This window comes from Lathyrus oleraceus, chromosome 4 (genome assembly GCF_024323335.1).
Source record: "Lathyrus oleraceus cultivar Zhongwan6 chromosome 4, CAAS_Psat_ZW6_1.0, whole genome shotgun sequence".
NCBI lineage: Eukaryota > Viridiplantae > Streptophyta > Magnoliopsida > Fabales > Fabaceae > Lathyrus > Lathyrus oleraceus.
Window position 1 is genome coordinate 474,662,044 of NC_066582.1, and position 24,462 is coordinate 474,686,505.

General features: G+C 40.8%; 1 long non-coding RNA gene and 1 pseudogene across 1 annotated transcript; one reads left to right on the forward strand and one right to left on the reverse strand.

Annotated features, from left to right (window-relative positions):
- Positions 1-593: 593 nt before the first annotated feature.
- Positions 594-693, forward strand: LOC127077275 (uncharacterized; annotated as a pseudogene).
- A 20,656-nt stretch (positions 694-21,349) lies between these two features.
- LOC127076266 (uncharacterized) lies at positions 21,350-23,240 on the reverse strand. The gene is made up of 2 exons (XR_007786787.1): positions 22,843-23,240; positions 21,350-21,675 (listed from the first exon to the last, which is right to left on the reverse strand). It is a non-coding gene; the product is annotated as an uncharacterized LOC127076266 (long non-coding RNA).
- Positions 23,241-24,462: the final 1,222 nt, after the last annotated feature.

Consider the following 24,462-nt stretch of genomic DNA (forward strand, 5'->3'; position numbering starts at 1 on the left):
AGTTTTCCATCATGATTTCCAAGTTGGATTTTCTAGGGGTATTATTGCTAGGATTCGGTTTCTGATATCCCGGAGGTACAGATGGGGTTTGATTCGGAGACTGTCCAGGTGCGTATAAAGCATTATTACTCTTATATGAAAAGTTTGGATGGTTCTTCCAATTTGGGTTATAGGTATTCGAATAGGGGCTTCCTTGAGCATAGTTTACTTGCTCTGTTTGGATTCCAGTCAAGAGTTGACATTCCGCAGGAGTGTGGCCTTGGATTCCACAGACCTCGCAATTCTGAGTTATAGCAACCACGGCGGTTGGAGGTGATACGTTTAAACTTTCAATCTTCTGGACCAAAGCATCCACTTTTGCATTAACGTGATCAAGGTTACTTATCTCGTACATGCCAGTTTTCGGTTGAGGTTTTTCCACTGTTGTTCGTTCGGTTCCCCACTGATAGTGGTTTTGGGCCATGCTCTCGATAAGCTGGTAAGCATCAGCATAAGGTTTGTTCATTAGTGCACCACCTGCAGCGGCGTCTATTGTTAACCTTGTATTGTATAAGAGACCATTATAAAATGTGTGAATTACTAACCAGTCTTCCAAACCATGGTGTGGGCAAAGTCTCATCATGTCTTTGTATCTTTCCCATGCTTCGAAAAGAGACTCGTTGTCTTTCTGTTTAAATCCGTTTATCTGGGCTCTTAACATAGCTGTTTTGCTTGGTGGAAAATATCGGGCAAGAAAAACTTTCTTCAACTCGTTCCATGTGGTGACTGAGTTGGAAGGGAGAGATTGAAGCCATCTTCTAGCGCTATCTCTTAATGAGAAAGGAAAAAGACGAAGTCGAATTGCCTCTGAAGTGACACCATTAGCTTTAACAGTATCAGCGTATTGGACAAATACGGATAAATGAAGGTTTGGATCTTCGGTAAGATTTCCAGAGAATTGGTTCTGTTGCACAGCCTGCAACAACGAAGGTTTAAGTTCAAAGTTGTTTGCTTCGATTGCGGGCGGAGCAATACTTGAATGCGGTTCATCTTGCGATGGAGCGGCGTAATCTCTAAGAGCACGAGCTGGTTCTGCCATCTCGGTTAAAGAAGGAAAAATGTTTTTGATATCAGGAAGGTTTATAGGAGGGAGATTGTTTTCAGCACGATATTCCCGAATTCGTCGTAAGACTCGGAGATATAGTTCGATATCGTTGATTCGTAAATAGAGCGGTTCGCCTTGAGAGCGAGTGCGTGGCATACAAATCAACGAAAGAAAGAATAGAAGGAAAAAGAAACCTAGTCTCTACAGCGTAACGGAAGAGTTACGATATCGATTGAATAAAAGTCCCCGGCAACGGCGCCAAAAACTTGATCGCTCGACTGTGTGAGTCGAGAATGGGATACAAACTGCAAGTGCACAGTTCTATCGCGTAGTTTTAAAAGATATCGATCCCACAGGGACTTATGAATCGATATACCGTTATCTAAGGTTACTTCGTAAAGCTAAGGTGAATAATAGTTGATTGTTTGGGGAAGGAAGCTAAAAACTAAACTAATATCTAGATTAAATATTAATAAAACGGATATCGGTATGTAGTTCGTCAAAACTAGGGAATCAATTCCTTGTCGGTCTCTCGGTCTTAAAATAAATCGTTTCGATTAACTTTATTGGTTAAAGGTTTTATCTCAAACTCTCGCTCTGTTGAAGAAACCATGATCTTATATTAATGTAGCTGTCACTTATAATTAAGTCAAAAATCATATTTTGAAAACAATAAAGTTGCAGAAACTCTTTTTAAGAAAATACTGACCGTTTTAAACACCCTTATCTCAAACTCTCGCTCTGTTGACTTAGGTTATACAATTAAATCTAAATGCTTAACTCTCGTCCTCACATTCAATCTTTAAAAATACTTTTTGGAAAAAAGTCAGAATTTAATTAATTCTAAAACTTGCTCTCGCCCTGAGATAGACTTAATGACTAACTTACACTGTCCAGTTAAAACCTCAAACTCTCGCTCTGTTGGTTTCAACTTCTTTATGTCTTTTACTTTTGTAAAAAATCTTGTTATTAAACCTGTAAGTTAAGACCATAAAAAGATTGATTCTAATTTTAAGTTTGAATAGACCGACTTAGTCTTGATCCCTTTTTCTGCTTACTTTACATACCAATACCTAGGCGAATTAGCCAGACATGCTAACTAAATAATAATTATTATCATGCATACACAGATTCATTTCAGGCAGGCAATGTAAATAAACAATAGAATAAAACATTAAATATTAAATAACAATTAGAGAACCTGAATGCGTAATACAATGGTCTTGAACACTCCACCACAAGCCGGTAGGATTTGTTCTTCGATTCTTCAATTAAACAGTAAATTAAATCAAGGAAATAAAAAAAACTCGAATATAACGTAAGGTTAAATCCGGTATAAAGTTGCACAGTAGTTTCCGGTGTAGAAACTACTACGCGAAAAATATCTAAAAGCTAAAAACGGGAAAGGTAAATTTGCAAGGGAAGAAGTAAATAAAACTTGCAAAAGAAATAAATAAAATAAACAATATTAATTCTGCTGGAAAAAGAAAACTAAGCAAAAGCTTGAACAGAAAATCGGCAGAGCTTCGGTGTGTGTAAACGGCAAAGAGAGGAGAGCAAACGAGAGGGATTAGGGTAGCTATTTATAGTAGTGCTACTAACTGCCTTTTTCTTCTTTTCCACGAGTCTTCAGCGTGCTAAATTCACGGCTTGGGAATAGGACACGAAGTCCTCAACGTTACTTCCATTCTTCTGAGAGCGTAACTTGCGCCAAAAAGCTAGTGGACTGGTGTGACGCTCGTCACACCATGTGTGACGTCCGTCACAAGGCTACTTCGCGTGACGCTCGTCACGCGTCCTGTGACGTCCGTCACAGGCACAGCATTGGTGACTTGTGCGCTTTGGGCTGGGCTTTGGCCTTTGGTTCCTTTTCTCTCCTTTTTGTTCCTTTTTACACCTCCTTTTCTTCTTTTCTTCACTTTTGCTTCAAAATGGGTACCTGATATAAATAGAAGAGGAATACTGCATAATATCTGATAAAATGAGATAAACTAGCGTAAATGATAATATAATTTAATTGAATTAAGTCTTAAAAAGCGATATAATTTCGCGTTATCAGTGTTCTTTTTCGTGGCAGAGGAGTAGGTATTTATAGTAGTGGTAGTAGTGACCTAATGGGCTTAAAGTGAGGTCCAAAAATCTCAAACTTTCGCAAGCTTCGCTAGGCGAAGGAATTGCTCGCCTAGCGAGCAAACTAGGTTTGGGCTTTTTCTGGACCTGATGCTTCGCTGGGCGAGTGGCATGCTGAGATATTCGCTAGGCGAAGGAATTGCTCGCCTAGCGAGCAAGCTATTTTGGGCCACTTTGGATTAGGCCTGTTGGGAGCTGGGCTTTTGTCCATTTGATATCAGTGCCTTGCAGAACAAGTCAGAGGGTCTTGGAAAATGCTTTGTAATTTCAATGGGCAAATTTTGGGGTATGACAACTGCCCCTGTTCAATATTCTTGCACCGAGAGAGTAGAACTGCATGTGCCGTTCGTGGTCTGGAGGTGAAAGATTATTGAACACTATAATGCCCCGAAAATTTGCGCTTGTCCATCAGTCTTGACGGAGATGGGCTTAGAGATGCCATCCAAGCAACTTGCTGAGGAGATTTCCAGATTGTGTCGTACGTTAGACGATATCTAGAAACATGGGTGTCACACCGGGTCGTACATCAGACCGTATAGTGAATTATCCATCATGCTGTTGACTTCGTTGGGGAGTCAGAGTATGTTATATACTGCTGAGGATAAGGGATCAGAATGGATCGTATGTTAGACCGCGTCTGAATACCAGAGTGAGTTGTTCATTAGGCGGATGACTTTGCTGGGGATGAAAGATCAGAATGGATCGTATGCTAGATCGCATCTGGGTTGCAGAATGGGCCGTCCGTTAGGCTGAATCTGCTGAAAAGGGAGTAGTCGTATGCCAGACCACCATTCAGGAATGTACCTGTCCGAAGGTAGCACCTGAGAAAGGGAGTAGCCGTATACTAGACTACCATTCAGGAATGTACCTGTCCGAAGGTAGCACCTGAGCAAGGGAGTAGCCGTATACTAGACTACCATTCAGGAATGTACCTGTCCGAAGGTAGCACCTGAGAAAGGGAGTAGCCGTATACTAGACTACCATTCAGGAATGTACCTGTCCGAAGGTAGCACCTGAGAAAGGGAGTAGCCGTATACTAGACTACCATTCAGGAATGTACCTGTCCGAAGGTAGCACCTGAGAAAGGGAGTAGCCGTATACTAGACTACCATTCAGGAATGTACCTGTCCGAAGGTAGCACCTGAGCAAGGGAGTAGCCGTATACTAGACTACCATTCAGGAATGTACCTGTCCGAAGGTAGCACCTGAGAAAGGGAGTAGCCGTATACTAGACTACCATTCAGGAATGTACCTGTCCGAAGGTAGCACCTGAGAAAGGGAGTAGCCGTATACTAGACTACCATTCAGGAATGTACCTGTCCGAAGGTAGCACCTGAGCAAGGGAGTAGCCGTATACTAGACTACCATTCAGGAATGTACCTGTCCGAAGGTAGCACCTGAGAAAGGGAGTAGCCGTATACTAGACTACCATTCAGGAATGTACCTGTCCGAAGGTAGCACCTGAGAAAATGAAGGTTTAACTTGGTCGTCCAGTAAACCATACTTGAGTTGTTGAAGATCAGAAGGGATCATACGCTAGATCGTATCTGAGCTGGAGGTCCAAATGGGTCGTACGTTAGACCGTATTGGAGTTGCAGAATGAGCCGTACGTTAGGCTGTATCTGAAGAAGAAAGTAGTCGTACGCTAGACTACACCCCGGAATATACCGTACGCTAGGCAGCATCTGAGGATTTGAATATCCAAATGGGTCGTACGTTAGACCGTATTGGAGTTGTTGAGAGTCAGAAGGGATCGTACGTTAGACCGTATCTGAGTTGGAGGTCCAAATGGGTCGTACGTTAGACCGTATTGGAGTGGTTGAGAGTCAGAATGGGTCGTACGTTAGACCGTATCTGAGTTGAAAGAGTCATATGTTGGGCTGAATCAGAATGAACCATACGTTAGGCTGTATCTGATACTGTTTGTTGTATTTGCAGCGAATACCTGGGGTGGGCTTAGAGATGCCACCATTGGGAGAATGTCAGAATGAATGTTGACATGGAGTATATTTGAAAGGTGTAGTTGAATCCTGAATGTAACTGATACAGATGTCCGTCCGAATGGACCTTTATTTTGACTGTATCAAGAGGATAATTAACCTGAAAAATAACGTTAGTTTCATGCAATGTCATGATGCATGAGATGTTTTATGCTTGCGAACCTGGTATGCATGTGTATGCATGTATATATTATGAAATGATGTAATGTATATGATGCGGAATGAAAATTGTATGTAGGTATGTGATGTGAAATGATGTAATGAATGCATTAGGCGTCTGAAACATTCTTCCAGGGGACACTACTGGGGAGATAGATCCCAGTCTGCTGGTCGGCGACATTGGTATTGATGGCCCTTCCTTAGCTGGGGATTCGGGTTCTGTCCAACGGGGCCTGGCTGGGGATAGAAGGGATGACCTTTCGGTAGGGCGATGCCGACCTCTTCTGGGGAATAATTGGCGTTGCCGGGGAATCGAATTAGTAACAGCCTCCTTGGAAAGCGTGGTTAGACCTTCTCCTCGATCCTGAAGTCGTGTAGTAATTGCTATTGCTATTTTAGGCATGCATTTTTGTAAACATGGGTCATATTCAAGTGCATAAGTCAATTCAAGTTAAATTAATGGACGTTTACGCAAACACAACAGAAAAGGTAAAAACAAAAGCATCTTTTTGGAAATTGTATTGATTTTGAAAGAGGGCCTATAAACAGGCAATTTGTGTACAAGGAGACAGAAATCCTAGTAAGAGGAAGTTGTCAAGACAACAAAAAGAAAGCTATGCAGAATAAGCCCTATTGATTTTGACTCCATTACTGTCATTATGTCTTCAAGCATCTCATCTCCTGCTGTCGGATAGAGGTGATTGGCTTGTTCAGCCCCTTGAACTTGGGTGAAGGTGGCAGAGAACGGGACATAGTCATACGCTTTAATCCCTAATTTTTGCCTGGACCGCCTTTTCAGGTTTTCTGTCCACCGGGATACCCCTTTTTGCCCAAGCCGCCTTTTCAGGTTTTCGACTTGCCGGGTATACGTCTTTATATATTTATCCCTAACTTTTGCCCGAACCCTTTTGGTTCGCCGGGATGCCCTTACTTTTGCCTAGGTACGTCGACCTAGCGGGTCTCTTTTATGCGTAGTATTTTTTAACTATGTCCGCGTTCACAGGATGCGGGAAGTCCTCGCCATCCATTGTAGCAAGCATCATGGCTCCACCGGAGAATACCTTCTTAACCACAAATGGTCCTTCGTATGTGGGAGTCCACTTGCCTCTGGGGTCACCTTGTGGTAGAGTGATACGCTTGATCACCAAGTCGCCTACCTGATACACCTGTCTCTTGACCCTTTTGTTAAATGCTTGGGTCATGCGCTTCTGGTATATCTGCCCGTGACAAACAGCCGCAAGTCTCTTCTCATCAATCAAGTTTATTTGGTCGAGCCGAGTCTGAATCCATTCATCCTCGTCTAAGCCCGCCTCTTTCATGATTCTTATAGAAGGAATCTGGACTTCCACTGGTAAAACAGCTTCCGCTCCGTAGACTAAAGAGAAAGGAGTTGCCCCTGTCGAAGTGCGTACTGAAGTGCGATAACCATGGAGAGCAAATGGTAACATCTCATGCCAGTCTTTGTACGTTACCGTCATCTTTTGTATGATCTTCTTGATGTTCTTATTAGCAGCCTCCACGGCGCCATTCATCTTTGGCCGGTACGGAGAAGAATTATGATGCTTTATTTTGAACTGCGTGCAGAGTTCAGTAATCATCTTGTTATTCAAATTGGTACCATTGTCAGTGATAATTCTTTCAGGGATGCCATATCGACAAATAAGGCTATTCTTGATGAACCGTGCCACCACATTCTTGGTGACAGAAGCGAAAGAGGCTGCCTCTACCCACTTCGTGAAGTAATCAATAGCGACGAGAATGAAGCGATGTCCATTAGAAGCCGTAGGTTTAATCTCTCCAATCATATCGATGCCCCACATTGCAAAAGGCCAAGGCGCTGTTAACACGTTCAATGGAGCAGGAGGTACATGTACTTTATCCGCATAGATCTGACACTTGTGGCAGGTTCTGGAGTGATGGTGGCAATCAGCTTCCATGGTAGACCAATAATACCCTGATCTCAGAATCTTCTTGGCCATGGTATGTCCATTAGGATGAGTCCCAAAAATACCGTCATGCATGTCTTCCATAATCTTTTCCGCTTCCTTTTTATCCACACAGCGAAGCAAAGTTGAATCATGATTACGTTTGTACAATACTCCATTACTCAGAAAGAATTTAGCGGAGAACTTCCTCAGGAATTTTCTGTCCTTGATGGATGCCCCTTCAGGGTATTCCTGAGTCTCTAAATATCTTCTTACGTCGTGGAACCAAGGTTTCTCCTGTACCTTCTCAGTGTTAAGTCCATAACAGTATGCTGGTTCATCTAACCGTCCAATGGTAACCATGGGAGCTTCGCTGCCCCATCTGACTCTGAACATAGATGACATGGTAGCTAATGCGTCTGCCAGCTGGTTCTCCTCTCGAGGAATATGTTCAAATGCTATTTCTTCAAAGTATGGGATTAATGTCATCACCTGCTCTCGATAAGGGATGAGATTTGGATGTTTAGTATCCCATTCCCCTTTGATCTGACTGATTACCAAGGCCGAATCTCCGTACACACTCAAAAACTTGATTCGCCAATCTATAGCAGCTTTGAGTCCAAAAATACATGCTTCATACTCAGCCATATTATTGGTACAATGAAAACATAGTCTAGCAGTGAGAGGCGTATGGTAACCTCCAGGAGAAATGAGTACAACCCCAACACCATGGCCCAATGCATTAGACGATCCATCAAAGACCATAGTCCATCGGGATCCCCATTCGGGTCCTTCATCTGGTTTAGGTTTTTCATTATCAGCAACAAACATGACATCCTCATCTGGGAACTCAAAATTCATAGATTGGTAATCATCCACCGCTTGATGAGCCAAATGATCAGCCAGCACGCTTCCTTTGATTGCTTTCTGGGAAGTGTACTGGATATCGTACTCTGTTAAGATCATCTGCCATCTCGCTATTCTTCCGGAGAGAGCGGGCTTCTCGAACATGTATTTGATGGGATCCATCCTAGAAATCAACAAAGTGGTATGATTCAACATATACTGTCTTAGTCGGCGAGCAGCCCAGGCCAAAGCACAGCAAGTTCTCTCGAGCAGTGAGTATCTTGTTTCACAGTCGGTAAACTTTTTGCTCAGGTAGTATATGGCATGCTCTTTTCGACCAGACTCGTCATGTTGCCCCAACACACACCTCATTGAATTTTCTACCATGGTCAAATACATGATGAGAGGTTTTTCTTCAACTGGTGGTATCAGAATTAGAGGTTCTTGGAGATATTTCCTGATTTTGTTATTCATCATTCCATACCATCTCTTGATTTTTTCTTTTTTTAGCAATTTGAAGATGGGTTTGCAGGTAGCGGTCAAGTGGGAGATAAATCGAGCAATGTAGTTCAAGCGTCCCAAGAAACCTCTAACTTCTTTCTCCGTACGGGGAACTGGCATTTCTTGAATAGCTCTCACTTTAGCCGGGTCAACCTCAATTCCTTTACCACTGACAATAAAGCCTAAGAGTTTACCGGATCTTACTCCAAAAGTGCATTTGTTCGGATTCAATCTCAACTTGTACTTCTTCAGCCTCTCGAACAGTTTGTATAAATGATCGAGATGCTCTTCTTCAGTATGAGATCTAGCTATCATGTCATCCACATATACTTCTATCTCATGATGAATCATATCATGGAACAAAACCACCATAGCACGCTGGTATGTTGCCCCGGCGTTCTTTAGACCGAACGGCATTACTTTGTAACAGAAAGTGCCCCATTGCGTCACAAACGTAGTTTTCTCCATGTCCTCAGGTGCCATCTTAATCTGGTTATAACCCGAGAATCCATCCATGAATGAGAATACTTTGTGTTGAGCGGTGTTATCTACCAGAACATCAATGTGCGGGAGTGGAAAGTCGTCTTTGGGACTTGCTTTATTCAGGTCTCGGTAATCTACGCACATTCGCACCTTACCATCCTTCTTTGGCACTGGCACCACATTAGCAACCCATTGAGGATAAGAAGTAACGGCTAGGAAACCGGCATTGAATTGTTTCATAACCTCGGCTTTGATTTTCTCAGACATTTCGGGACGCATGCGGCGAACCTTTTGCTTGACAGGACGGCAGTCTTCCTTCGTAGGCAGCCGATGCACCACTATATTAGTATCCAACCCAGGCATGTCTTCATAAGACCAGGCGAAAACCTCTACATAGTCATGCAACATCCGAACCAATCTTTCCTTGACACTGCTTTCCAACCCTGCTCCTATTTTGACTTCTTTTCTGTCTACCTCAGTACCCAGATTTACAATTTCGAGGGACTCTTCATGCGGCTGTATAGTCCTTTCCTCTTGCAGTAACAATCTGGCAAGCTCTCCAGGGACTTCACAATCTTCCTCACTTCCATCTTCGGCTTGGTAAATTGGATTTTCAAAGTCATAATGAACAGTAGCGGAATTATTACCAATAGGTTCCAGAGTGAGTACGGATCTGCAATTTGTTACGTGAGTGTGTGTAAGAAAGCATAGCTTGTTTGAAAGACGACAGGAAAAATAAAGAGCGCAACATTTGCATGCGAAAATGTCCATTGATTTATTGAATATGAAAATATGCTTATGAAATGACAAAACCCTTAACAAATTAGCTATTGTGCCCCGGGTATAGACACAATGCTTTAAGAAGTTCAATTAGAATTTGCAATGCTAAATAGACAATAACAATTACTCCTGACTAAAGGAGATCGGGATAGTGTCTTCAGCCTTCCAATTATTGAGTCCGTCGCCAATTGTTGGGTAGATCCAACTATCCAGGTCGCAATCACTGTCAGCATCTTCCATAGCATTAATCTGATTTTTGACTATCTTTCCAGAGTTAAACCCCAGGCCAGCTTTATCAGACTTGTACGGTACATTGATCAGTTGACCCCAACCAGCACGATCACCATTTTCAATCGCGGCTTGAGCATCTTTCAGAGAGATCATGACAGGGGGAGCACGAACAACCTTGGGCACAAGGGGAGTTGGCTTAAGGACAGGACTGGGTGGAGGAACCACTTCAAATGACTGAGAAGGAGTCTCAAAGAATTCACCATCCATCTCGACGTATTTGAAGGCTTGCACACTACTGACAATATACTCTTCTTCTCCACATACAGTGACAACCATGCCTGCTATTGGATATTTCAGCTTTTGATGAAGCGACGAAGCTACCGCACCTGCCCCATGGATCCAAGGGCGCCCCAACAAGCAGGAGTAGGCGGGACGAATGTCCATCACGTGAAAGGTAGTGTTGAAGACTTGAGGTCCTATCTTGATAGGGAGAACCACTTCACCGTGGACAACACTCTTTGCACCATCGTAAGCCCGCACCACAATGTCACTAGGCTTCAGTTCAACGCTCTTGCAGTCAAGTTTCTCGAGCACGGTTTTTGGTAACACATTCAAAGAAGAGCCATTATCGATCAGCACATGAGACAGGGTGATCCCTTTACACTCAATGGAGATATGCAGAGCCTTATTATGGTCCTTTCCCGCTGGTGTCAGGTTAGCATTGGAAAAACCTAGGCCACCGTCGACAGTCAGATTAGCAACATAATTTTCGAACTGATCGACGGAGGTCTCCTGAGGTACATGGGCAGTCTTCAGGAATTTTATCAAGGCATTGGCATGAGATTCAGAAGACAACAACAAGGACAACATCGAGATTTTGGAAGGAGTGTGCCCCAACTGCTCTACCACATCAAAATCACTCTTGCGGATGATTTTCAACACTTCTTCCATTTCTCGTTTGGCAACGTCTTCAGTAGTATCTTCGACAGGTGTCTCTGACTGAGAAGGATTAACTGGTTCCTTTCCTCGAGTCTCAGGAGCTGGGGGTGAGATTTCTGGAGAGAAGATCCTTCCACTTCGAGTAACTTTACTAGTCCCAACAATGTCATTAGGATTAGCAGAGTCACCAACTTGCTTTACGCCATGGATGTAAACCTCACCTCCATAATTCCACGGAATGGCCTTGCTTGAGGAGTACGGTATTGGGCCAGGTGCAGTAATGATCAGGGGAGCTACCTTGGGCTCAGCAATGATCTTCACAGGTACCCTGTGAGCGGTAATCTTAACCGGAACTTTGGACCTTGCAATCATAGATATTTCTTCAATAGGGTTTTCCGTTTTAGAAACCCTTTCAAAGAGAATTGTACGGTCGTCCATCAGCCGTTGAATGCCATTTTTCAATTTCAAGCAGTCCTCGGGCCAAAGTGTGCAGAGATTGCAATCTTCAGTACAACCTGGAAATAAACCAGCTTGCGATAAATTCCGCTTTATGATCGGGAGAGGAGATGTTAAGTCCGCTACAGTAGTGATGAGAGAATCGTCATTGAGAGCATTAACAGCCTTGTCATGATTAGGCATAGGTGCATTGATGACATTAGGAGTCTCCGGAGGCTCGAACTCAATTTCCCCAGCATCGATCATGTCCTGAATCTTATTCTTCAACAGCCAACAATCATTTGTATCATGCCCGGGGCTATCGGAGTGATATGCACACCTGGCATTGGGATTATAACGAGGCGAAGCAGTGTTGACATTTGCAGGAGGACCTCTGAGAGTGATTAGGTTTACCTTCAGCATACTTTGCAGTGCTTGTGCTAAAGTCATATTGAGCTTGGTAAACTGCCTTCTTGGTCTGTCTTGTCTTTGCTGGAAGTTTTGAGCTGGCGGGGCTGCGATCGTCACTGCTCCGATGGCATGGTCACCGATTTTCTTATTATGATTCTTTTGACCATACACAGCATTCGATTCATTCTTCCCATGGTAGGACTTTTTACTGCTTGTAGAAGTAGCTGCCTGTAATTTTCCACTTCGAATGCCGCTCTCCACCCGTTCACCTGTCAGTATAAGTTCAGTGAAACCTGATGAAAAACTCCCCAGTAGGTGGCTGTAGAATGGGCCAGTCAGAGTACCCATGAACAGGTCTACTAATTCTCGGTCAGTCATAGGGGGTTTGACCCTGCCGGCCAAATCTCTCCATTTCTGAGCATACTCTTTGAAGCTTTCTTTAGATCCCATGGCCATATTCTGCAACTGTAGCCGAGTAGGTGCTAATTCAGAATTGTACTGGTACTGCTTATAGAAAGTTGTTGCTAAATCAGTCCAGGTGCGGATGTCAGAGCTCTCGAGCTGATAATACCATTCCAATTGAGTGCCAGATAGACTCTCTTGGAAGAAATGGATCCACAGTTTCTTATCAGTGGTATGCGGCTGGATCTTTCTCACATAAGCCCTTAGATGCATCTGAGGACAAGACGCACCATCGTACTTATTGAAAGTGGGGATTTTGAATTTGCGAGGAATGGTCACATCGGAGACCAGACCCAAACTTTCGAAATCCAGACCAGGTGTCTTCTGACCCTCCATGGCTAGCATGCGTTCTTCCAACAATTTGTACTTATCATCTCTTGGAGAGTACTGTTCATTTTCATACTCCTCATCATCATCCTCAGGGTTAGAGAAATCAACATTCTCCTCCTCTGAATCATTTTCCGCCCCCTCTTCTGGGCCATTCGGGATTCCAAATTTGATTCCCGTAGCCTGTCCTTTACGCCTCTTGCCCGGGTTAATGAAGCTCACAGCTTTCTTGTCCTTCTTCTTTTCAGCCAAAAGAGCCTTCAGCTCCTCCTGCCCCTTGGACAAGCTTAGCATCATCTCCTTGAATTGAGCATTCTGAGTCTGGAGATCTTTGACAGTCTGTTCGAGATCCATTTTTCTGTTTAAGAGGCAGACCGTGAGAATATGGTCCTTTAGAACACCTGTTATGCAATGTTATGTTATGCGATGCAATGTATGAAATGTTTTCAAGGACTTTTGGAATTTAACTCTGCATAAATCCCCAACAAGAGGGAAATGTTTTATTGCTACTTTTTTTTTTTTATCAATGTTCATTACAAAAGGAATAATAGTAAAAATACAAAGCTCAAGTCTCCCAGGGGCGACTTCTTTTCGGGCGAAGATATGCATTGAGTCTTCGTTCCTCATTAAGCTGACTGGTGAGCTCTAACACTTTCTTCCTTTCTGCATTGAACTGAGCTTCGAAAGTATCTCTCTCTTCTCTCAACTGGGTCCAGGATCTTTTCAATTCCTCAACATCAGTAGGCATATCTGGATAAGGAATGATCTGGGAAGTAGCTCCTTCGGCCTCTGATTCAACAGTCAATGGTCCGACTGCAAGATATGGCATGACAAGTTCGCGAGCTCTGGCGCGCACCCATCTGAGATAAGGCTCCATAGGAATAGAATTTTTCTTTCCTAAATTGCTTCTTTTCACCATGCCCCAAGCTCGTACAAACCTTTGGCGGAGACCTTGAGAGTCATTGTCATAGTCAAACACTGTACCTTGAATAATCATTTCATGTGGACCATCTCTTCGAGCATGCCCAAACTGACGTAGGGCTAAGGCAGGATTATAAGTAATACCTCCCCTTATCCCCAGGAGTGGTACATTAGGGAATTCTCCACAACGGTCGATGAGGGTGACGTTTTCTCTGAGATTGGAACACCAACGGATGTCTGAATGGGAGAGTGCCATTGTCCTTTGAGACCATTTCAGATTTTGATCATTCTTCAAGACTGATTGAGGGAGGTGCGAAATAAACCACCTAGACAACAAAGGTACGCAGCACATGAGAGTCCCTTGCCTCCTCATAGTACGAGTGTGAAGGGAATGCAAGACATCTCCAAGCAAGGTAGGCACAGGATTATGTGTGAGGAATATCTTAATAGCATTCACATCTATGAATTGGTCCGGATTAGGGAATAGCACCAAACCATAGATTAGCAATGCTAAAACATCTTCAAAAGCATGGACATTCACAACTTTTAGGAATTCTCGGGCCTTACTTATCAGAAATTTGGCAAGTAAACCTTTCGTTCCACTCCTTGTTACCCAATTGGTCTCAATGTCAGATTTTGTCATGCATAAAGCTGCGGCAACTTCTTCAGACTTTGGCATCTTTTCTAAACCACTGAAAGGTATTTGGTCCAGGATAGGTATCCCGAGCAGCTGGGAGAATTCTTCTAATGTGGGTACCAACTGATAATCTGGGAAAGTGAAGCAATGATGTTTAGGATCGAAGAACTGGAATAGGACTCTCATCATATCTTCTTTGAAACCAGTGGTAACTAAGTTGAGAAGATGACCATGTTTCTTGTTGAACTGAGCATGATCGGGAAGTTCTAACACCAAATCCTTGAGTTGAGGAGAGATCGTTACAAGATTGATCCGGATAGTCTTCCTGGAAGCCATAACCTGTTTAACAGAGCAAAGCTAAATTCCTAAGTCCTTGAAATGGTTAGTATAATGCCATGATGTTATGATGTTATGATGTTATGCAAGCAAAGACATGTCACACAACAATCAATCCTAGGATTTAAGGCTTGCATGAGTTCCATAGGTAAATACCCTCCCCACTGAAGTTTGGTTGGTTCAACCTGTCCTAGAATAGTAACCGGGTTCTAGAAGGATCTCAAATCATCGACCTTTCCTTAAGTCCACTTCAGTGCAACACCAAGTGGTTGACCGAAGCTTCCCTAAAGTCCAATCTCAAAGAGTGTAGTATCGAGTATCAACCAACCTCAGTCGGAACCGAAGCCACTTATCTCACTACTTTCTAAAGGCTAGGATGAGTCAATTAGGGTTCTAAAGGTCTGGTTAATGCTTTGATGACACCACGCGGAAGCCAAATTTTTCCTCAAGTGAACATGAGGAACATCAGGACGACCAAAGTGCCACATTAACCGTAGCCATCATTTTGACCATTCCAGTATACGCCGGATAGTCGCGATGATCTATTGCTACTTACCTAAGGTACACTAGATCCGGGTGTAGGATCTTTCACTCAGACAATCCCTTAAAACGAAAGAACAAATTCAAACATAAATGATTTTTAAGGTGGACCTCTCTTTATCGTCCCCAGCAGAGTCGCCAGTTCTGTCATACGGTGAACTGGACTTTATTGGATTTGTAATCGCAATGTCGCGGTTAGCAAGAGTCGCCACCGACTTTTCTTTTATCCCATAAGGAAAGGTGGAAAAGAACAGGAAAGACCTTAATTTTAAATTCTTAGGTTCGGGAGGTACTTTATACAAAGGGAAGGTATTAGCACCCTTTGTATCCATGGTTATCCATGGGCTCTTAATTGCTCAATCATTTATGTTTTCTAGTTTGAAAAAGGTGGTTGAGAAAGGTGTGAAAAATGTTTTGCAAAATGAGAATTTAACTTTGTAATGATTCTTGCATGAATGTATACAAAGTGGTTATCTCGTTTTAATTTAGAAAATAGTTTAGAAAAATATAACTCGGCAATGATCCTAGTGCGGATGTATGCTAAGTGGTGATTTTCCAAAAAGATGTTTGAAAGGTGTGAGGTGAAAAGTATATTTTTTTTTGTTATGAATGAGCAATTAAGGTTATACCTGTCCGAGGTCTTTCCGGGCATTTCCTATCCTTATGAGGGTAAAACTGTCCGTACTATTGAGAAGTAAGTAGTTTTATCCTGGGGATGTAGGAGGGTCATCGTAGGGTCATCGATTGGTCATTGAAGGCAACAGTTGTGAGGATACCTTAGCATTCGAAGGGACTATCATCATTTAACCGTAGGCTACCCCGAAGGGTCATCGAGGGACAAAGTCGTATTTTCGAAGGCAACATCCGAGGGACTATGATGATTTTACCGAAGGGTCTTTGCTAAGGATATCCCCATATTCGCGGGACATGACCGTAATATTGTAATCGTGGGGTAATAGAGAGAGGTCCGATATCATTTATTTAAAGTCCATGTTTTAAGTTCATTAGGTAATTATGGTGATACCGCATTGAATCGATACGTTAAAATCAACACATTAAGGATCAATACATTAAAATTGGTTAGGCAACCAATATGAATTTTCACATTAAAGTGAAATAATTTAGAGTCCATCTCCATGAAAGTCTTCCCATGCATAAAGCGGTGTACCTAGCCGGTTATTTCTTCGGAAGTATGCTAGCCTTTACACCATGAACACACGGATTAAAGCATCGAGATAAAATATAATTGGAAATTGCACCATAAGATAAATATAACAGCCAGGAATTTAAGCCAAATAATGCAGGATTATCATCAGGTAAACATGAAATGGGCAGCAAAAGGGCAAAGCAGCCCCTGGCCTGGTCGCCTCTGCTTCGCCTAGCGAAGGCTCAGCGAAGGCTCGCTGCGGGCTCGCCTAGCGAGGAGCTAGCGAGCGGCCACGGGTTTGAAATTTGAGAACATTAGGACCTCAACCTGCAGCATGGCTTATGGCATCCAACACATAATTATATGGTTCAGTTTCACAATATTCAAGCACATTTAAATTCTCATGCAAAACTCCAAAATATTTATGAATTCAATTATAATATCCTCCACAAATTAAGAACATGAAGTGATACCGTATGCCAAATGAGAGTACAAAACGATATCATATGCAAATTAAGACACTAAAGTGGTACCACATGCAAAATAAGGACACAAAGTGATAATCATGTGTAGATTAAGACCCTAAAGTGATATCATATGCCAATTAAGAAACTAAAGCGATAATAGTGAGGCAAACCTGTTTGCAAATCGAGTTGCAACCTTGAATTGGCGAGCTGGATTGAGTTGGGCGACGGTAGCTTCGGAGCGGGTAAGCGGCCTTCAGGGTTTCCGCCTTCTGAACTCTTTGGATCAGCAGGGTTTCTGTGTTTCTCCCTCTGGATGCGTGTTTCCGTCCGTCTTCGTCCGTCTCTGTGTGTTTCTGTGTGTTCTTTTTCGTGGCAGAGGAGTAGGTATTTATAGTAGTGGTAGTAGTGACCTAATGGGCTTAAAGTGAGGTCCAAAAATCTCAAACTTTCGCAAGCTTCGCTAGGCGAAGGAATTGCTCGCCTAGCGAGCAAACTAGGTTTGGGCTTTTTCTGGACCTGATGCTTCGCTGGGCGAGTGGCATGCTGAGATATTCGCTAGGCGAAGGAATTGCTCGCCTAGCGAGCAAGCTATTTTGGGCCACTTTGGATTAGGCCTGTTGGGAGCTGGGTTTTTGTCCATTTGATATCAGTGCCTTGCAGAACAAGTCAGAGGGTCTTGGAAAATGCTTTGTAATTTCAATGGGCAAATTTTGGGGTATGACACATTTGGTTTTTTATTTTCTGTGCTAGACTAGAAATAAATAAAATTAAGAATATCTCTTTGGGGTAAACCCAAAATTTAATTTCCAAATTTCTCAAATCTTGCATGGTGATTAGTGAGTGAACCGTCTTGTATCAATTTAAATAATTCTTCTTGGTGATTGCCATAAGTGGAAGGGTTAAATTGTAATTCTAACATTTTAAGAATAAGAACCAATCTAACAATTGATAGTTTTGGTGCATCCAGTTATACCAACATAAAGACTCATCCTTCATATCGAATATATTTAATGTTAAATTATTTTTGAAAGGTATTTGGTTGAATTAAAAAACCTATTGTTCTTGAAATAACTAATTTAATGGTTAAGAACCATTAAACACAACAAATTCTAATTTCATTATTTGAAAGGGGAGTTAGTGGGTATTATGGGAAATTTATGGTGATGTGTATTGATGAAAGAAGGTGAACTTATAAGTGAGTATGTTTTGAAAGGTAGATTGTGGATGCACGTAAGTGGGCTCCAAAAGTGATGGTTAGGGAAATGAGGGTGGTGTGGTTGTGTTGCAGTGTGTCTCATAGCAGTAGAAAAATTAGGTTAGTATGGTGATTTGAAAATTATGATGTAGAAAATGGAATAGTGTGGGTATTTATGATATTAGAACAACAACCAACATAGAAGACTAAAGATAAACTAAATTAAAAGACAATGAACATAATTGGTCTTTATTAACGCAGTTTGGCCAATAGTGTCCATCTATATGACTATAAAGGAGTTATAATTCCATTTATTTATGTCTTATGAATTAATTATAATTTCAGTGTTTCAAGTCATATATATAATACTAGGGTTCAATTTACCTAAACCCTAATCCTCAGTTACCCTTAACAAAAAATTATCTATGTCCATAATTATCTCAACAATATGAGTTACACTCAATAACCAATAATAATATCAACAATGTGAGATATACTTAATAACCCTTAATAGTCTCAATAATATGAGTCATACTCAACAATCTCCACCTTGGCGAATATCAAACTCCTATGAAGACTTCTTGCATGACGTTTCATCCTAGCAATTAGTGAGGTACATCTCATGCTTAACATTGAGAAACATGTAAGAAGTCCAAGAAATGCTTAAACGTTTCATTGATGACCAGCATGGTCAACATGTCATTTGCATTCTCTTAAGTATGAACTTTTTCAAGTAATATATGTCCAGATGAATGTAACTATCTAATCTTGTGAAATCTCACATCAATATGCTTGGTCCTAGTATGATACACCTGATTGTTTGCCAAATAAATGGCACTATGACTATCATTGTGCAACCGAACTCCGCCTTGCTCAACACCAAATTCTCTCACCAATCATGTAAGCCATAAGGATTTTTGGCAGCTTCACTTTCCTTTGTGTACTCTACTTGAATTGTCGACATGGCCAATATGGATTGACCTATAATTTTCAACAAATAGGTTCTCCTGCTAAAATAAAGCCACTCCATGTTGTAGACCTCCTATCATACATATCACCAACACAATCTGAATCAAAATATCCTACAATCGAAGGATCACCAAGTTTACTGCTAAGTATGATACAATAGCTCATAGTGCCATTCAAGTACTTGAAAATCCACTTGATTGCTTCCCAATGACGCTTTCTTGGTTTGGACAAAAATTTACAAGCTTGATTACTTCTTGTTCCAAATATGGTATCGTGCATACCATAACATACATTAAACAACCAATATCACTAGAATAAGGGTTGACTCGCTTAGGAGAAAATCTCCCTAGCAGAGTCGCCAGTTGTCACGACACGAAAAATACCCGAGCGTAACGAACGCTCGAAATATGAACAAAACAGAGTCGCCACCGAACTTTATTTATTCCCAAATAGGGAAAGGGAAAATATCGATAAAACCCACGAAAACAAAAAGAAATGGTCGTCGGAACCAAATCAGGTTCATGCGTCGGTTATGCAAGGGGAAAGTATTATCACCCCTGACATCCTTTGTACTCAATGGGACCCATTCAGTTAGCTTCGTGTAAGAGTGTTAGTGTGATATTGTTTGCGATCTTCTACTTATCGAGTAAGAAAAGAGAAAGAAAGAACATTTTTTATTAAAGGGGTGTTTTTTTAACATTAATGTGCCTGATAAGATTTTGCAATCTTGCTCTTACGTATCTTCAGGTACTATGAAGAACTCAAGGCATACATAGTTCTACGAAAAGAGAACAACTGAATTAATTTCTTTTAAGAGAGTGATGCATAGATCGCATTTGAGTGGTTAGATCTTTACTTGTTGCTCGCTCTTGGAGGCTGAAGTTTTTGTTTGTTTCGCGTCAAAATGGATGTAGCGTACTCTTTTCTTGAAAAAAATCCAGGGTCGCACAAGGGGGGAAAACAAGTTTGACTGACTTGAGTTGATTTTAAGTGGAGATAGGCATCCAAATAGGGAGCTCTAAGTACTCGAATGCTCGAAAGAGAAAAGGCCTAAGCCCAATCACTCTCTTTTCATCCAAAAGTTTGTTTATGAAAATGTGTGGTGAATTAGGTCAAAGTCCATTAACGGAAGACGATTATTCAGACAGGGAGCTCTACTGCAGTGTCCAAATAATCGGGAAAGAGAATGTCGATACCCAATCAATCTTTTTCTTCTATAAGAGAAATGACCTAATTATGGTAATTATTGTGTTTTAATATGGAAGACGAATGTTTGAACATGGAGCTCTATAACAATATCCTAACATTCGAGAAAAGAGAAAGTCTAAACCTAATCAGCTTCTTCCATTTTTATTGTGAAAACCTTTTAAAAACATGGGGACGACTTGATGTTGGATCAAGTATCGGAATTTTACTTATGAAAAGAATTTGGATGTGGTGGGTGTCATACCCCAAAATTTTCCCTCCCCTTTTCATCTTTTCTCACAACCTTTGACTTGAGATTCATCTGTGTACATTCATGTTTCATTCATATGCATTATTCATTCATGTTGGCACTTGATAATTGATCATCATATATTCAAAGTTTGTGGCTTTCAAATCTAGGGTTTGTTTGTGGATAAAACCCTAGAAGTATGGCATGGCTCTTCATATGCTCATCTTGGGAATAAAACCCTAATTTCTTGATCTTTGAGACATGGATTCAAAGAGACCTCACCATGGCATTCTACTGGGGGAGCAAAACCCTAATTCTTGATGATGTTTCTATGGGACCTTGTGAGTGTTCTTTATGCCTTTGGTTCGAACATCTAAGACCTAATTGGGGCCCATACATTGGGAACTTGTTTGTGGAGCCTCATGCCTGACTTAGAGGCCTTGATTAGAGAGTATGCATCATGAAACCCTAGTCAGGGAGACTTGGTCCTAGTGCACCTTGTTGGCTTGACTTTTCACCTTGTATTTGTTTGAAACTCTAATTCATTAGGAGGAGGTGCTTGACCATCATATCATGCATTATCCATCATCAAATACCCCATGTGATCATGGAAATCATCTAGTTAACCTACATGCCTACATGATTGGGATTTCATCTAATTCAAGGCTTGGTTCAAGCATCCACATATGCATCCTACTTAGCCATTCCTAAGCCATTTACTTAGGTCTCTTGGTGCTTTCAAATGCATATGTCCATGGTCATTGATTCATGATTCATGATTGCATTAATGTATTGATCTTTTAGTCCATGTGTTTGTGATTCATAAGGGCATTATAAGCCTTTAATTCTTGATTCACCCATGCATCTTAGGCCATTTCATTCATATGATTCAGATGATCAAAGATGATTGATTCATTCATATATCAAGTTTGGTTCTAAATGAGGTTCATTCAAAAAGTAAAATTTGATTCACATTTACATCATAGACATTTCATTCACACATTTGGCTATTCATTCATTTATTAAACATGTATAATGTTCATTACAAAAGAAATATCAAAACACTTCATTTTTTATAAATGTTGACTTTTTGGTCAACTATTGACTTTTTGGTCAATCGATTGACCAAAGTCAACAATCACATTGTTCATCCTAAAATCATAATATTAATCACATCTTCATCATTGCATCTTCCATGCCCACCATTTCCTCCATTAATCAAGCTTTGCTAATTTGGTCATGCCTTGACCTTGTTTTTGTGCCTTGCATGATGACTTGCTATCTTGCCCACCATGCCCACATCAAAGTGAGAATTCTGCACCAATCAACCATTTCCAAAATCAGCTCTAACATTTCAATCCATAGCCTAGGCATACATAAACCAACCATACATCCAAACATATCAAACTCATCATTCCAATCACTTTTATTCATAGCCATGACATGCCAAAATGCATTATGCAAAGCAATTCATTCAAGTACATCAAACAAGCTAACAATGCAGCCAAACAACCATATATTTTTTCTCACCAATCAAACAATCAACGAGCATACTTGATTCATGTCATTTAGTCAATTCTAACAAGTCAATCACTAAACATTAACACCTCATTAGTTTTGCAACTTTCCTTTTCCAAATTAACTACAATACAATTAACAATTTTATTCATAAAAAGGCCCCATTAGCATAACAATAGCAGTTCATGGATAACAAATTCACATAATTTAATTCCAAGTCAGAGTTCATTAGACAACCATTCTTTGCAAACAATAATGCATCACAACATTAAAGCATAAACATCCATCTCAAAGCAGGAAATTCAATATAGTATGCATCACAAACTAACAATCCATTCAACCATTGCAACTACCCAACAGAAATCGTGCCATAACTAACTAAACTCTCTTCAAACTAACTCTGCTAACCAAGCTTATAACATTGAACTGAAAGTAACATTAACAGAAGGTTAACAGAACGTGAGTCTAACTGAGTTGCAACTTCAGAGCTAACTGTTTTCTAACAAATTAACATAACCAATAACCAATAACCAATGATTAACTCAGAACATATCGCATTTCCATCCAAATAACTGTTTCCATTTTCCATCAAAATAAACCCCTAACCATTTTCTTAATTTCAATAAAGTTACAACTGAATTTCGATCATATTTCATTTCAAATCTCTAACAGAATTTAGGAAGAGGGAGGTTATAAATTGAATCTTCACTCTGAGTCTTTTCCTTAATCAAAACCTGCACCAAACTTGAAAACTCCCTGATTTTTTCCTCTCAGGTATCTCGATTCTTCACACTGAAACACTCTCAATCACTCTCAAATCTCAATCTCCATTTTTGAGTCTCAGAGCTCTTTTTACTCTACCTCTCGTTTCCTTTCAAATTGCACGCGCTTTTCAGTTGCAGAAGAGGTTTTAGAAGAAGGAGAAGCAAAGAAAATAAAGTACGAAAAGTTGCAGAATTATAACCTGACATTTCCGGCACGTTGCTCCGGTGAGTTTTTGTTTGATCTTCATCATTTCACTTCAAGTGAGTTACCACCATGTAGGAAACTCTGAGAAGAGTCAAAGCCATAACATCTAGGGCTCTGACTCTCGATAGGCATCATTTAATTTTTGTTAGAGGATCTAGGGTTCTTCCATTCATCGCTTCGATTCATATGATATAAATTGAATTAGGTTTTTTCATGGTGATTTTTGGACTCATGATGGAAAGGAGGATACACTGATGTAATCTTTTAGGATATTAAGCCTCCGCCCCCGCCAGAGGCGACCTCCGGCACAGCGGAGGAGGCCTGGGCTTGATGGAGGGAAGTCAGGATGTTTGACTTTGGAGTTGAGCACGTGATAATGCGATGGAGCCTCACGCGGGCTTTCTGATTCAAATGTCATAGACCTTGGGCTCCAAGGCCCAATTCGCTTACTACCTACGCCCCTTGTGAGCTCTCACCCCTGTCCATAATTGAAGTCAGAATGGGCCCTTGAATTGGGCCTGCGCTTGGCCTTTCCTTGCAGACCCCTTCTGGAGCCCATACACCCCTTGCCTCATTGCTTTTTCATTGGTTTTTTTATTGATTTTTTAATTGCTGATTTTTCTATAATTTTGTGCATGATTAAAGGTTAGATTTAGATTAATTATGGATTTGTCTAATTTTTATCTCGTTTAGTTTAGTTTAGTTAGGATTAATTAGGTTTAATTTATTATAATTAGGTTTTAATTGCTAGAATTTAATTCAACATTAATTCAATCCATGTACATTGACATCTTTGATTTTAGAAAAATTATGGAAATTCATGCTCCCTTAGATTAGGGTTTTAGTTTAGATTTAATTAATTAGTTTAATCAATTGTTTTCAATGTGAATATTTGATGTTTGATTTCTTTGATTAATCTGATCCTAACCTTTGTATGTTCCCCTAGCTTAGGTTTTGTAAATCATTTGATTAATTGACTAATCTTTAGGCATATTGTACATAATTACCAACAAATTCATTCCCTTTGATTAAGTTAATCAAAAGAGTTTTTGATTAACTAAATCCTTTGATTGTGCATAATTCCATACTATTCAAGTGGTCAAAAGTCCCTTGATCACTTCGTAAGACTAGTACCTATAATTTCGTGGATGTCAATGCCTCAAGTTTAGATTTTCAGTCAAGGCATCCCAGAAAAATCAAACAGTGGACTATCATGCAAAACACATCAAACGTGTTTCTTCAAGAGCTTGTCAGTCAAGATTCAAATTGTGTGACATGAGCCTTAAGCAATAGAGAAGGAGTGGGAGTGGAGAATTCTTTAACTCATAATGAATATCTTTGGGTACATGATGAATGACCCAGTTGCTCATCGTATTGACCTCTATTCGTAAACTTTAGCATGATTTGAATCAAATTCCTATCAAGTCTCCCTTTAGAAAGCAACATTGCAACAATCAGAAGCCTCTATAAAACACTTATCAATCATGATTCAAGTTGTATTCCATGAGCCTTAAGTAACAAAGAATGATGAGAATGAAACATTCATATCCTTGTCTAGAGTATCCTTGGGTACGGGACGAATGACCCAGTTGCTCAAGGTACTCTCCTTTGTTCA